We start from the raw sequence: 16,622 nt of genomic DNA on the forward strand, positions 1-16,622 counted from the left end.
AGAGAAAAACTAAAATGACTGGGAAGCATAACAGCACCTTGCCCTTTAGAGAAATAAGAGACAAGAGTCAAGCCTTTGCCCTGGATTCACAAACAGTCTGCGGGTCTGATTAACGTTTTCAAATAAAGTGTTCAGCCCGTTGACGGGCTGGAGGGTGGGACTTTCTAGAGTCAGTGAACTTTAAAACCAGAAGGCCACAGCACTACCCTGAATTACAATGTCTGCAAGAGGAAATTAGCAGCCTTCAATTACTGACTCTCCCCACCGCTAAACGCATCCAGGATAGGGCTGTACCCGATTCACCCTTTGCACTTTGCCCCCCCAGGGGGAAATTTCCACCTATTTTGTACTAGTCCTATAAGTGTCATTATCTCAAAAATGATTTACTGCACACACGTGATTGAAGACTTAAATGAAAGAAATGTATGTCAGAGCATGTAGTTACAGTGTACACAAATGATGCACTGAAATGCAGAAAAATGGAAAAACTCCTCATGTTATTTTAGTTTTGTTTCATTTTTGTATCTCAATTTCTAAGTCAAGGACCAGCCCATAAATACTTTGTATTTGTGCACAAACTTGATGTTTTGGTGAAGATATCGACATTCGACTGGCATTAAAATTTCACATGGGTTTTCCCAAATTTGCCCTCAAATCTCCCCAAATCTCTCCAAAGACAAAACATCTTATATCTTTTTGTCCAGACATATGAATGATCAGAAAAGCTTAATTTTCAATTAAAACAGTTTTTTTTTGATGCAAAGAAAATTTATCTTCATGTGTGTTTTATTCACGTATGTGATTATGTTTTTTATAAAGCATGCCCGAAGTGTCCGAAAGGCTTTCTAAAAAGGATTAGTCACCCTAATCCTTTATAACCAACCTGAATCACATTAAAAATTGAATTTGATTTCAAAATAAAGTTAACCAGAGCTCCGTTAGCCCCGTGCATCTATAGCAAGTCCAAATCCTGTAATTACGCACGTCTGTATTCATTCTGCTATGCGAATGCAGTGTATTTCCTAAACTGTCACCTGAATATGACACATTATACCTTGTTGGAAAGGGTAGGAATCCCTGTACAAGAAAAGTAGCATGTTTTACATTAGTTTGGCCCTGAAATGACCTAGCAATGCATTTAATTAGAAGTAGTTCAAGACAAAATTTGCTTCAGTATAGTCCTGGCAAATGTATTGTTTACTTGAAACGGATGAACAAACGGTTTACAAAATAAACTTCACTGTTAGTCAGAAAACAGTAGTAGCTTCATAATCAGGTGGGAAATTTTGGTTCCATAAATATCGTATTGAATAATTCGCAAAACAAACGTATCATGCTACCAAACCAGAAATATGTCAGCCAGACATGCACTAAATGTGATCGAAGGAAAAAAAAAGTTTTTTATTCTTATATTGAAACATTTTTGTGATGTAGAGAAATGGTATCAAGGATTGTTAGAATATTATGTCTGTGTCTGTCGCCTTTTATTGTCTGTGTCTATGGCGAGGTGAGGGTTGTAAATCATGAACATGGCAAGGTGGAGGCTGGAGTTTTATTGCCCTGCTTTGCAAATAAGAGGCTGATAAGCGGCTACCCTGCTGTTCTCGCTAGTGGAGAGTCGGTTTTATTATGTTGCAGTTTTTTGTATTATCTAAAGATGAACGTAACAATAATTTGAGACGTTAACAACTCAACCACAAGGGGGCAAAGTTGATAGGGTTATGACCTGTTGTTTAGAGTTTCATTGTGCTAGGGGGACCAGCTTTAACGTGCAGCCACTGAATTGTACCATATACTTACAGCATCTACAAAACATGGAGTGGGTGTGTGGAATTTGGCTCTAAATCTCGTGCCTATCATTTTCTCAGAGATACATGGAGGGGGAAGATTGTCTGTGTACTTCTGTCCAGTGTGTTCAAAAGCACTTCCTAAGCATGCCATTAGGGAGTCCTGTTTGCTAGTCAGAACACAATTACAGGAGTAAATGTGAAGGAAAGGAAAGGATTAGCTTCAGTTGAGATCCAGGTGGCAGTAAGTAAACATTTACTGCATTTATTATTCCCTACTAATTAGGCTACTGTGCTTCCAGCTTCCTGCATCGAACATTATTTTTGTTGGATTGGAAGGTGACCTACAGCAGTGGTTACCAAAATCGGTCCAGGAGTTCCCCTGTGTATGTTGGTTCTTGTTCCAACCCCAATTGCCGTCTTACTTTTAACAAGCTGTTAATCTTTCTTGATTGGGTGCTTTTCATCTCAAGATGTATTATTTACCTTAAACCACATTATGCCAGAAATAGCTTTGCAATGGCATGGAGAGTAATATGATCACATTCATATTGTGGTTATTGAACCATCTTGTAAACAATAAGAATAGGTAACAAATAAAAGACTGAGGTTAACTAATAGGCTCATAATTAGGTAGTTGAACACGTGTTTAATTTCATTTGTAAATTGTCCCTTAAATGTATCATCATAATGTAGGTTTGCTTTGTTACAGTATCACTTGCTTTGCCTTTGAATTTTTCATTATCTTCCAAATGGTTAGGTTTGGTGGCCAGGTGTCAGCACTTTCACCAATTAGGAGCCTAATGCTTCACTTCTGTCTTTAATCAGTGAAAAATGTACCACTTTTTATGATTTCTTTCTGTAAAATTTATGCATTGTTTGCAATATACAGTAGCGTGCAAAAAGTGAACAGAAGCGAACCTGACCTCTTAACGTTAAACTTGACACATTTCTTCAAATTTTAAAGCAAGATTTTTTTATTTTTTTATTTTTTACAGTTTCAAAATAATAAAAAAAGTAAAAAGGCCCTGCACGAAAATTTGGGAACCCTGTCAGTTAATACTTTGTAATTCCTCCCCAGACAACCATAACAGCTTGTAAATGCTTCCTGTAGCCAGCTTAGAGTCTTTCAATTACCGCTTTTGGATTTTCTCCCCATTTTTCCTGGTAGAACACCTCTAGCTCATAAATATTCTTTGGCCTCCTTGCATGTACGGAGATCTCTCCACAGATTTTCAATACTATTCAAGTCTGGGGACTGTGGCCACTCCAAGACCTTCATCTGTCTTTCCTGGAGGAAATGTATGGTTGATTTCGAGGTATGCTTTGGATCATTGTCTTGCTGGAATACCCAACCTCACTTCAACTTCAATATCTGGACTAGCCTCTAGAATTTCTTAATATGTGGTGGAATCCATTCTTCCTTCCACTCGCACAATATTTCTTGACAGTGGAAATAGGTATTTTGAAAAATTGATTGTTTTTGTAGCCTTGGAATTATACTCGCCTGACTCAAATTGAGAACTGCCATGTCTACACTCTAGGCAGCATTCAGCAGTTTGCACTTGGTGTGTGAAAGCACTTTAGGCTACACCGCTATTCTGGCATCAAGTTAGAAATCAATGGCAATGAGTGTGGCTATCCTAAGTCGTTATGGGGTGTGACTTGCGGTAAAATGGAAAGATGGGCTGCATGCGAAGATCTTTGCTTGCAATGAGAGAGCAGTGCTTCGCCAGACAGCTGCGCTGCTTCGCTACACTGGATAAGATTATCACATTACATATGCTGAATCTAGTGTTGTTTTACGTCACATATTGCATTCACATTGTATCACTTCATGCACATTCTCATCATGTACTCTCTTTCCCACAAGTTTGTAATCATCGCTCGATTTCACAGCAGGGAGCAAATAAGACACATTTGCTAGCTTTATTTGTGTATGTTATGGACAAGTTATATGCGCATTGGTTTGGATATTGTTGCCTGTGTCGATTTATTTGAACTATTCTATGAAACCAACTTTCATCCATTCTGAGACCTCTATGAGATTCAGGAGTTTGATTGTTAGTTGTATTTGATTATTAATCAAATTAATTAGAGAGGTTCCAACACCATTTTTTCCTTCCCGATACCGATTCTGATACCCAAACTTGCATATCGTTACCGTCAGGTTCTGTGTTTCTGTAACTTTATTATTTTTCATATTCATGTCTGGTTTCTGTTTACATTCATTATTCATTGCACATTGTCTTCCCCTGTGATGTCTGTGTCTTTATGTAGTTCTGAGCCCCGAGTCACTACCCTGTCTGCAATTCACTATTCGGGTGTTTTCGGAATTTTCTGGTTTCCCAAAATTTCTTCTCCGTCTCGCTTTACTTGCTTCCCGCTTTCTCTCCATTCATGTTTGTAGAGAGCACTAATCTACTAATCCTGAATAACATAGAATTTGTACTAAGTATATTAACACACTAATTTGTTTGTCTAACTAACAAACTAACATTCACTAGTTTTGGGTATTTATAGTTTAATCACGTAACTAACATTCTCCCTATTTCTGCACTGCTCTGTATCTCCACCTCCCTGTTCCATCTCTGATTGGCTGCCTTAATTCTGCGACATGAAACCTGTTCTCTACTATCACTGCATTTCTTAAGTCTGTACAATTGTCTACTCCCTAATCCGGAGCTGTTTGTATTACATGTATGTAGATGTGAATCCAGCCCCGCGTCTTCATTTCTCCCTTGTTATTGTATGATTACCCTTTCATGTGTCTCCCCTGATGTCTATTTGTTAGGCCGCGCTCACTCCCATGACCCACCTAGGTTGTCTCATTCCCCTGTGTATTTATACCTGTCCTTTTCAGTTTCTTGTTGCTAGTTTGTCTTTCCGTTATTCTGTTCCCTACCCCGGTTCTAGCTTCCCTGTACCTGTGCCCTGTGATATTCTGTTTGTTCTCCTTTTTGGATTTTTCTGGTTCTGATATCTGCCTTTGTTTTTTGTGGAACTGTAATCTTAGTGAGCTATGCTTAGCTGTGTTGCTATGGTTGCTACTAAAAGGCGCACGGTGTGGCACGTAAAATGTCTTTCGGTGTGTTTCAACTGCGGAATATCTTTCATTTGAATAACAAAAAAATATTCTCGCTGCTGTCTTGCACTTCCAGATTTGTTTTGGACTCCAAGATGAATAATCCAAAAGGGTTCCCAATCTTTTGCACAGGGCCCTTTTCCTTGTTTTTATTATTTTTATTTTTATTTATAAACAGTAAAAAATGAAAATAGAAAGCAATCTTGCTTTAAAATTGGCAGAAAAGTCTCATGTTTATCTACCAGGTTCAGGTTTGTTTTCGATCACATACAGATTCCTTGTAACAGTCAGTTAAACCAGGGCACCCCACTGTAGGGCAATAAGCACAATATAAACATCCATCATCCATCCATCCATCCATCCATCCATCCATCCATTATCTTAACCCGCTTATCCTGAACAGGGTTGCAGGGGGGCTGGAGCCTGTCCCAGCATACATTGGGCGAAAGGCAGGAATACACCTTGGACAGGTCGCCAGTCCATCGCAGGGCACACGCACCATTCACTCACACACTCATGCCTACGGGCAATTTAGACTCTCCAATCAGCCTAATCTGCATGTCTTTGTACTGTGGGAGGAAACCGAAGTACCCGGAGGAAACCCACGCAAACACGGGGAGAACGTGCAAACTCCACACAGAGAGGCCCCGGCCGACGGGGATTCGAACCCAGGACCTCCTTGCTGTGAGGTGGCAGTGCTACCCACTGCACTATCCGTGCCGCCAATAAGCACAATATAAACATGTGAATTTTACACAGTTTACAAGGGAAGCAGTCCCAATAAACATGAAAGGCACCTAATTAAGAAAAAAAATAACAGCTTGCTTCATGTTGGATTGCAGTTATGTTTGGAATGAAAACCAGCAAACACAGGTTCACTCCAGGACTGATGTACAGCAATAGCATCACACTAGCCCAGCCATGTAAAAGAGAATGTGCTCAGAACCTTAATATGGCTGAAATTCCTTCATTGTTTCTGGTAGATAAGGCCACAGAGATGGAACGATTCTTAGTGGCACATTTTCATGCTCCTGTTCTGTTCTGCTTCACATGCACTGATGCCGGAAAATGATCCCCTTTTAACCATCGTCATGCCAAAACAAATGCCTCATACCAAGGCGATATCTCACAAGCTTATTTAAGAATTTAAGCCCCATGTATGAAAACCGTAACTATATATATTGTATATGCAACAAGGTCAGCCAGATTCCGTCTTGAGGAGCCTGTGTATCCATTTGTTTTTTTTTCCCTTCAATTAATCATTTTTTTGATTGGGCTTAATTGGACTAAATTTCCAACCCTCAGGAGATTCATGCTGAAAAAACACAGAATACTCTATGCTTGTCCTGCAGCTAACCTGCCTCGCTGAACAGACATGGCAGAAAAAATTTGTTTATGTTTTGATGTTTATTTTAAGTGTCTTGCATGACAAAAACATGTTGCAGTGCAAATATGGTCAACATATTATTATTATTATAGTTTGTATTGTTTGTCCCTTGTTCTGTAGGTTTCAGCATATTGGAATATATGGTTCTTGAGATCATATCCTCTACAGGGGACAGAAATGAATTGCTCTCAGGGGGAGGATATGTATAGCAAGCACATCCTCTATCTTAAGACGGCAGTGAATGCTATTGCAATGTGGGTTCTGAGGTGTTGGGAGAGCAGCCATTTTGTTTGAGCTTCTCTCTGGCCCTGTGCTTAGGAGTGTTAACTTGCATTTGTGGACTATTTTCACAATGTTCATGGCAATCAGAACTACAGACCCCCTGACAACCAATTCAAATATAAATTGAATAAAGAGCTTTGATTTCCCACAGAAAATATGGATGTAGATGCTGTTTTTGCAGAAGATTCAACCCCTTTCTGAAGGGAATATTGATTGATATTAAATCCAGGAATACAGCTCTTAGTATTTGCAAAAAAAAAATTCTAAAGATTGTTTCTGATGGGATTAGTTATTAGGGCTAATTGGTAGCTTGTTAGTTGGTTAGCCTAACCCTAACCCTAACACTGTTTCTGATTGGATTAGTTGTTTAGGCTTAGTTGTTGGCCTGTTGTAGGTTAGGAACACTGTTTTTGATTAGATTAGTTGTTTAGGCTTAGCTGTTGGCCTGTTAGAGGTTTGGGAGGACAGTCTCAGGACAGCCTGAGTCTTGATTGATTTTAATGCAGCTTAACTTTAAATGAATCCACCCTATTAAAGTGCTGCAGAAATGAAATAGTCCAGTTGAAAAGATCTGTAAAGTCTAGTTCGTATTTTCTCCTTTGACCAGCATTCAAATCGCCTAGTTCTTCAGATAAAATGAACAGGTGTTTTAGGTTTGCCAAAATTCTGTTTTCATAAGACTTTGACATCTGAAAAGAAAGAAGTTTCTATCTGAAATGTACATATTTTATTATATTTTATGATTTATTTCTAGTTTAACACTTACAGTTCTAAAATGTTCTCTTCAATCTGAATATTCAGGTCAGTCAGATCGCTATAAATTGTACCCAAACTGAATTGTGCCCAAGCTGCGTCTTGTGATTGGTTAGAGGAGGGTAGCTAAGGCAAACCTTACGTCATACTCCCGTATAAGATGGAAACATTGATTTACTGCCATTTATAAAAAGCTCTTCTGTAAGCAGTCTGATTGTAACATAAACACACATGCAATTTTAAAGCCTTGTGCAAAATCACTCAGTCCCACACGTGCTGGTCACCTGTTCACTGTTAGCAGTCACAATAACACAGGCCATTGGGCCATTGAGTCAAAAGGTCAGAACATGCAGATATTTCCACGAGGCCAGGTGGAGATTGTTTTTGGAAGTTATTCCTCTGCTTTCGCCCTCCTCCCTTCACGTTTGAAAAAGCTGCCAGAACTAAAAAGGTCACCCATGTGGTTAAAATCTCTTTGTGCCCTCATGCTTCTGTAGGGAGGGTTTCACCGTCTTTAGTGGGGTGTGATTTGAGTCTATACCGGAGGGAAAGGGCTTTGTGTCTTTAGTGGGGTGTGATGTGAGTCTATACCGGAGGGAAAGGGCTTTGTGTCTTTAGTGGGGTGTGATGTGAGTCTATACCGGAGGGAAAGGGCTTTGTGTCTTTAGTGGGGTGTGATGTGAGTCTATACCGGAGGGAAAGGGCTTTGTGTCTTTAGTGAGGTGTGATGTGAGTCTATACCGGAGGGAAAAGGGCTTTGTGTCTTTAGTGAGGTGTGATGTGAGTCTATACCGGAGGGAAAAGGGCTTTGTGTCTTTAGGGGGGTTGTGATGTGTATCTATACCGGAGGGGAAAGGGCTTTGTGTCTTTAGTGGGGTGTAGTGCGGAGTCTATACCGGAGGGAAAGGGCTTTGTGTCTTTAGTGGGGTGTGATGTGAGTCTATACCGGAGGGAAAAGGGCTTTGTGTCTTTAGGGGGGTTGTGATGTGTATCTATACCGGAGGGGAAAGGGCTTTGTGTCTTTAGTGGGGTGTAGTGCGGAGTCTATACCGGAGGGAAAGGGCTTTGTGTCTTTAGTGAGGTGTGATGTGAGTCTATACCGGAGTGAAAGGGCTTTGTGTCTTTAGTGGGGTGTGATGTGAGTCTATACCGGAGGGAAAGGGCTTTGTGTCTTTAGGGGGGTGTGATGTGAGTCTATACCGGAGTGAAAGGGCTTTGTGTCTTTAGTGGGGTGTGATGTGAGTCTGTACCGGAGGGAAAAGGGCTTTGTGTCTTTAGTGAGGTGTGATGTGAGTCTATACCGGAGTGAAAGGGCTTTGTGTCTTTAGTGAGGTGTAATGTGAGTCTATACCGGAGGGAAAAGGGCTTTGTGTCTTTAGTGAGGTGTGATGTGAGTCTATACCGGAGTGAAAGGGCTTTGTGTCTTTAGTGAGGTGTGATGTGAGTGTAGGGGTCCTCGCACGGGACTCCAAATTATGTAGGGTCCTCGCACGGGCCGCCAAATAACGCAGGGATTTTACTCTCTACGAAACCGGGGCGCCAGTTAAACGTTGTGTAGCAGTATAACTGCAAAAAGTAATCAGTCTCATAAAATTACTATTATCAGAAATATCTAACCACAAATTTAGTATTTTAATTAATAATTAAAATAACCAATTTTAATGATTAAACATACCGATAACCTGAAGGTTGGAAGTTCTTCGAAAGACTGCTTTAACTCGGCTCTCATGTCTATGCGATTCCAAAACGGACACCGGGGTTTAATAAAATATATTTATTAAACAAACATACAACACAGAACAGATAAACGAACGGGAATTTAGTAAGGAAATTTAGTTGGGTATGTGCGTGTGCGTGTGTGTGGCGCGCGCAAGCGCGCGTGTCGCTAGAGTTCTGGGTGTGGTAATGAGTTAGAGTTAGCTGTGAGAAGGGACTACTTGCGTAGTTTTACTCTATATATGCGCAAAAGACGGCGAATCAATTCACGTACATATATATGTAGCTAACCAAACACATTACAATGGTTGGATGGTAAATATTGAAACACAGATTCACAAAAACAGTTAAGACTAAACTAAACACTGGCTATGCCTGAATGTTTGTTTTCTTACTGAGTCCATACGCATTGCTGGATCCAAAAGACATGCTGTCCTTGTAGAAGCGGCGATGGTGCTGTGAATGGTGTCCGGGAGAGATGCGCAGGCTGGGGTGTTCCCGTCTTAGCAGCGCGTTGTCGTCTGATCCGCTGGTCCTTTTCCAGGTGTAAAAGTTCGTTGCTGTTTCGTTGTTGGGCTTTATTGGGGTAAACTGATGTAGCGTTCCGCGTACAACAATTTCCACTCACTATAGGCCACGTAGTTACCGCGAGGTAACTGGGTGTGTCCGTAGGCCTGGTAGTGCGCTGTGCAGCATTCAGCCTCTGTCCGAGTCTCGGAGCAGATGAGCTGAAGCGACTGGCCAAAAGGGGTGCGTCGAAGAGAAGAAGCAGAAGAACAGAAGAAGCAGAAGAGAGATCCCAAGAACGTGTCTTGCTCTTATACGGGACCGTTTATTGCTCCCGCCATTACGGGATTGGCTGAACCAAGTTAGACGTCATTCGTGGTGGACGTCGCAGAATTCTCCTGTGGGAATGTGGAAGTTGTAGTCCCTACATGAGTCTATACCGGAGGGAAAGGGCTTTGTGTCTTTAGTGGGGTGTAATGTGAGTCTATACCGGAGGGAAAGGGCTTTGTGTCTTTAGGGGGGTTGTGATGTGTATCTATACCGGAGGGAAAGGGCTTTGTGTCTTTAGGGGGGTTGTGATGTGTATCTATACCGGAGGGGAAAGGGCTTTGTGTCTTTAGTGGGGTGTAGTGCGGAGTCTATACCGGAGGGGAAAGGGCTTTGTGTCTTTAGTGGGGTGTAGTGCGGAGTCTATACCGGAGGGAAAGGGCTTTGTGTCTTTAGTGGGGTGTGATGTGAGTCTATACCGGAGGGAAAGGGCTTTGTGTCTTTAGGGGGGTTGTGATGTGTATCTATACCGGAGGGAAAGGGCTTTGTGTCTTTAGGGGGGTTGTGATGTGTATCTATACCGGAGGGGAAAGGGCTTTGTGTCTTTAGTGGGGTGTAGTGCGGAGTCTATACCGGAGGGAAAGGGCTTTGTGTCTTTAGTGGGGTGTGATGTGAGTCTATACCGGAGGGAAAGGGCTTTGTGTCTTTAGGGGGGTTGTGATGTGTATCTATACCGGAGGGAAAGGGCTTTGTGTCTTTAGTGGGGTGTGATGTGAGTCTGTACCGGAGGGAAAAGGGCTTTGTGTCTTTAGTGAGGTGTGATGTGAGTCTATACCGGAGTGAAAGGGCTTTGTGTCTTTAGTGAGGTGTAATGTGAGTCTATACCGGAGGGAAAAGGGCTTTGTGTCTTTAGTGAGGTGTGATGTGAGTCTATACCGGAGTGAAAGGGCTTTGTGTCTTTAGTGAGGTGTGATGTGAGTCTATACCGGAGGGAAAGGGCTTTGTGTCTTTAGTGGGGTGTAATGTGAGTCTATACCGGAGGGAAAGGGCTTTGTGTCTTTAGGGGGGTTGTGATGTGTATCTATACCGGAGGGAAAGGGCTTTGTGTCTTTAGGGGGGTTGTGATGTGTATCTATACCGGAGGGGAAAGGGCTTTGTGTCTTTAGTGGGGTGTAGTGCGGAGTCTATACCGGAGGGGAAAGGGCTTTGTGTCTTTAGTGGGGTGTAGTGCGGAGTCTATACCGGAGGGAAAGGGCTTTGTGTCTTTAGTGGGGTGTGATGTGAGTCTATACCGGAGGGAAAGGGCTTTGTGTCTTTAGGGGGGTTGTGATGTGTATCTATACCGGAGGGAAAGGGCTTTGTGTCTTTAGGGGGGTTGTGATGTGTATCTATACCGGAGGGGAAAGGGCTTTGTGTCTTTAGTGGGGTGTAGTGCGGAGTCTATACCGGAGGGAAAGGGCTTTGTGTCTTTAGTGGGGTGTGATGTGAGTCTATACCGGAGGGAAAGGGCTTTGTGTCTTTAGGGGGGTTGTGATGTGTATCTATACCGGAGGGAAAGGGCTTTGTGTCTTTAGGGGGGTTGTGATGTGTATCTATACCGGAGGGGAAAGGGCTTTGTGTCTTTAGTGGGGTGTAGTGCGGAGTCTATACCGGAGGGAAAGGGCTTTGTGTCTTTAGTGGGGTGTGATGTGAGTCTATACCGGAGGGAAAAGGGCTTTGTGTCTTTAGGGGGGTTGTGATGTGTATCTATACCGGAGGGGAAAGGGCTTTGTGTCTTTAGTGGGGTGTAGTGCGGAGTCTATACCGGAGGGGAAAGGGCTTTGTGTCTTTAGTGGGGTGTAGTGCGGAGTCTATACCGGAGGGAAAGGGCTTTGTGTCTTTAGTGGGGTGTGATGTGTATCTATACCGGAGTGAAAGGGCTTTGTGTCTTTAGTGGGGTGTGATGTGAGTCTATACCGGAGTGAAAGGGCTTTGTGTCTTTAGTGGGGTGTGATGTGAGTCTGTACCGGAGGGGAAAGGGCTTTGTGTCTTTAGTGAGGTGTGATGTGAGTCTATACCGGAGTGAAAGGGCTTTGTGTCTTTAGTGAGGTGTAATGTGAGTCTATACCGGAGGGAAAAGGGCTTTGTGTCTTTAGTGAGGTGTGATGTGAGTCTATACCGGAGTGAAAGGGCTTTGTGTCTTTAGTGAGGTGTAATGTGAGTCTATACCGGAGGGAAAAGGGCTTTGTGTCTTTAGTGAGGTGTGATGTGAGTCTATACCGGAGTGAAAGGGCTTTGTGTCTTTAGTGAGGTGTGATGTGAGTCTATACCGGAGTGAAAGGGCTTTGTGTCTTTAGTGAGGTGTAATGTGAGTCTATACCGGAGGGAAAAGGGCTTTGTGTCTTTAGTGAGGTGTGATGTGAGTCTGTACCGGAGGGAAAAGGGCCTTGTGTCTTTAGTGAGGTGTGATGTGAGTCTATACCGGAGTGAAAGGGCTTTGTGTCTTTAGTGAGGTGTGATGTGAGTCTATACCGGAGTGAAAGGGCTTTGTGTCTTTAGTGAGGTGTGATGTGAGTCTGTACCGGAGGGAAAAGGGCCTTGTGTCTTTAGTGAGGTGTGATGTGAGTCTATACCGGAGTGAAAGGGCTTTGTGTCTTTAGTGAGATGTGATGTGAGTCTATACCGGAGTGAAAGGGCTTTGTGTCTTTAGTGAGGTGTAATGTGAGTCTATACCGGAGGGAAAAGGGCTTTGTGTTTCGCCTGTCTGCTGGGCTTTCTCTACCCGGCCCTGGCTGGGAGCTGTGTCTGTGTCAGAGGTGCTCTGCAGGGTTCACTGAGGGCTAGGGATGGGCGGTGGAGACTGGTTCTGTCCCAGTCAACGATGCTGTTGATATTTTATCATGAAAAGCAGACGCAATGTAAAAATGAGTTGGGCTGATGAGGCGAAATTTCCTCCAGTTATCAGTCACTGGCAAAATATGCATAACATAACATAAGATGGTGGTGAGAACAGGCCATTCAGCCCAGCAATGCTCGCCTTTTCCTACCTCTAAGTGTCAGACTGCTTAGTTTGCCTAAAAGCTAAATAGTATCTAGTACCTTATCAAGCCTGGTCTTGAAAACCCTGGCAAGCTATTCCACACATTGACCACTCGCTGTGTAGAAAAAAAAAAAAAAAAAAGAATTTATCCTTTGCCCATTTCGATTTATCACCCTTCGTTCTGCTAACCGACCTCACCCCAAATAATCGCCTATAATTCACTTTGTTAATCCCTTTAATGAATTTAAAAGCCTCAATCAAAGTCTCCTTTTACTAAACTTAAGGAGATTAAGCATTAAGCCTTATATTTTATACATGGAATCAATCTGGTTGCCCTTTTCTGAACCTTTTTCAGCACCTCTATATCTCTATATGAAAACGCACAGTTGTAAAGCATGCTTTGTGCGTTTATTATTCCATTGATTTATATTTTATTTTGATTTTGAGTGACAAAATTATTTTCATAAGCCAATTATTTTCAATAATTGAATGCTAAAATTATTCATATCATATAAAAACGCATTAGGATTCAGCATGAAAATGGGTGATGTTTCATTCCGGTAATCCTGATTAATTAATGCTTAAGTGGGGTTTAATATAAATTCTATAAAACACGTTAATAGTTTGCAATAAATAGGGCGTAGCCTGCTTAGGCTGTTGTTTATATGTCTGGCCTCTCTTTACATTACTTTAGCCTATTAGAAGATTTGGGGCTTGGTGTAGCTTACTTTGGAAAAAACGCATATTCAAATACCAAGCCGATTGGTAAGGCTCACAGAAGAAACAATGAACAATAACGGTGAGTTCACGTTCAAAGTGTGGAAGTGGCATGGCATGTGTTAATGAGTTTAGTTTTTTGCCTTGCGTTTAATTTCCGAGATTGACGTATTTTTCCCAATCGGAAGGTGGTAATTCAGTCATTCTTATATGACGTGAAGGCATTAGTAGACTCTCTTTACATACATTTAAATGTATTGTTTAATAGAGGATTAAAGCATGGCTTACTTCCAGAACATGGTCAGGTGCTTTCCGTCCTCAGCTTCTTGTGGACTGGCACAGGATAGTGAAAATATATCCTGCTTGATAATCCCAGACAGTAATATCTCTCCTACAATTCTATAACTTTGCCTCCAGTTTTATGTCAAACCATTTTTGTTTTACCTCTTACACATTTTACACTGTTTTTATTCCAGTGCTCCTTACACACCTTTATTGTAGACGTTTTGATCCTATTGGATCTTCATCAGTTTGGGCACATCGCTTTATGTTTCTCCACCAGGACAATCAGCTTAATTTCCTCATTCCTCTTTGAACAGAATAAACAATTGACAATAACGGTGAGTTCAAGTTCTAAATAAGTTTTCATATATATTTTCATGTCACATATCGCAAAGAGAAGTTACAAAGTAGCTGTAGCACACACAGTCATATAATGATTTTAAAAAATTATCAGATCATGTGCAGGCTAAACAGTATTTTAAAACGAAATTTTTTCATCTTTTCTCTTGCCATCTCTTTAAATGGCCTGGAATTGATTTTCGTGGTCCTTATAAGGTATTTTAGGGGGCGTCAGTTTATGGTAATTGTACATTTTGTCTGTGCGCTTTTTGTTTATGATTGATTGGTATTTATCAACACACGTGGATATGAAAAAAAGCTGTGTCAACTCCTGTTTCATGAATCCCACGCAAATTTTTAGTTTGTTTCCCATCACATATACATTTACGCATGGATTCCCGAAAATATTGATAAATGAGGCCTATTGACTAGAACCTGAAAGTCTTTTTCAACTTGAGCACTATCCAATTTTTTACTCCCCATGAAGTAATCCTGCCTTATATTTTTATTTCCTATGTGTAGAAGTTTCCATTTAGTTATATCGAGTTTCATTTGTCCACCCACTTCTGGATTCTGTTTAAGTCGTCCTGGATTACTTTAGTAGATTCCAAACTGTTAGCTAAACCTAGTTTTGTATCTGCAAATCTGCAAATTTAACTCACTAAATTACTTTCCATGCCAATGTCAAATTAATTTATGTAAATGAGGAAGAGCAGTGGCCTCAGCAACGATCCCTGTGGGACTCCACTTCCCACAATACCCTGCTCATAATAAGGCCCCTCCTCCTACTACTCTTTGTGTCTTTTCCCGTATCCAGTTCCGAACCCACTCTGAAATGGCTCCTACAATTCCTACAGTCCTCACTTTGAAAATGAGTTTTTAATGCGGTACCTTTTCAAATGCTTTTCATCACAACACTTGGTAGCGTCATCAAAGAATGCCATAAGGTTTGCCAGGCAATGACCTACCCTCACAAAAACCATGCTGGCTATCCCTTAGAATGTTATTATTTTCAATAAATAATTTCAGTTTGTCCTTAATGATAGATTCCAGTATTTTACATGTGATGCAAGTTAGACTTGACAGGCCTGTAGTTTTCTAGATTGTTACAGTCTCCTTTCTTATATAATGAGTATCTTAACTTTTTTTAAAACAATTTCTCCAGTTTATAAAGACTGTCTAAAAATACTTGCCAGTGGTTTAAAAATGATCTCACTTAACTCTTTGAGTAGCCTTGGGGATATGCCATCGGGGCCTGCTGCCTTATTTGTCTTTATTTTATGTAATTTATCTAGTACTTTATCCCCTGAACAAAGTAGCCATTTAAGGCATCAACACTATCTTTATTCTTATACAGCAGTTCTCCATTGTTATTCTTAAAGCACTTAACCCAATTGAACTTTTCATTCACAGTCCTGCAGTCAATAACTTGCTCACAGTCCACATTACTTAAATTTGATCTTTAAAAAAATCCTGGACTTAGAGGAGCCTCTCTTAATTTGACAAAATACATACACCTTTTGTGGAATGATCACTTGTTCTAGACTGCAAATTCTGTCAGGATCATTACTTAACACTAGATCTAGAATTGATTGATAGTAGGCTGAGTGACATACTGTGTAAAAAAAAAAAAGTTCATTTATAACATCTAAAAATTGTTTTTTCCCATCTGGTTACCAAATTCCAGTTAATATTTGGGCAATTGAAGTCTCCCATGATCACATCCCTGACAAGCTTGTATTATATTTTTAAAGAGCATAGTATTCACACATTCTTGTTCCCCTATTATACACAAACAGATAAATAGATTTAGAGAAAGCAAGTTACTATGTATACTTACAGACAAGAGTATCTGCCCAGCAGGTTACACATGAGACAACTGCTGTATGTGATGTAATCATGGGTCACATGGGTTATTTCTGTTCAACTTGGTAGGCCATATCTCATTCTTTATTTCCAAATCACTTGTCAGTTAGCCCCTCAGTACGGCCTAATGCTTACAGATGCGCTATAACTCCTGGGCAATCAGACTGTTCATTTTGGACGTGCACACACACGTTTGCAAAAGCAATTACATGCACACCTCTATCTAATGTTATGAAATGGCAAATTATGAAATGCGGCACCTGAACACAGCGGTGTGTGGAATCACTCTGAACACAGCGGTGTGTGGAATCACCCTGAACACAGTGGTGTGTGGAATCACCTGAACACAGTGGTGTGTGGAGTCACCCTGAACACAAAGGTGTGTGTGGAGTCACCCTGAACACAGCGGTGTGTGTGGAGTCACCCTGAACACAGCGGTGTGCGGAATCACCCTGAACACAGTGGTGTGTGTAGCATCACCTTGAACACATCGGTGTGTGTGGAATCACCCTGAACACAAAGGTGTGTGTGGAGTCACCCTGAACACAGCGGTGTGCGGAATCACCCTGAACACAGCGGTGTGTGGAATCACCCTCAACACAAAGGTGTGTGTGG

The 16,622-nt window shown here is 41.4% G+C and overlaps 1 protein-coding gene across 1 annotated transcript in view; it reads left to right on the top strand.

Moving 5' to 3' along the window:
* cstpp1 (centriolar satellite-associated tubulin polyglutamylase complex regulator 1) overlaps positions 1-16,622 on the top strand; it is a 59,657-nt gene that overhangs the window by 9,079 nt on the left and 33,956 nt on the right. The window lies entirely within an intron of this gene.

The sequence above is a fragment of the Conger conger genome, chromosome 15 (assembly GCF_963514075.1).
Source record: "Conger conger chromosome 15, fConCon1.1, whole genome shotgun sequence".
Taxonomy (NCBI): Eukaryota; Metazoa; Chordata; class Actinopteri; order Anguilliformes; family Congridae; genus Conger; species Conger conger.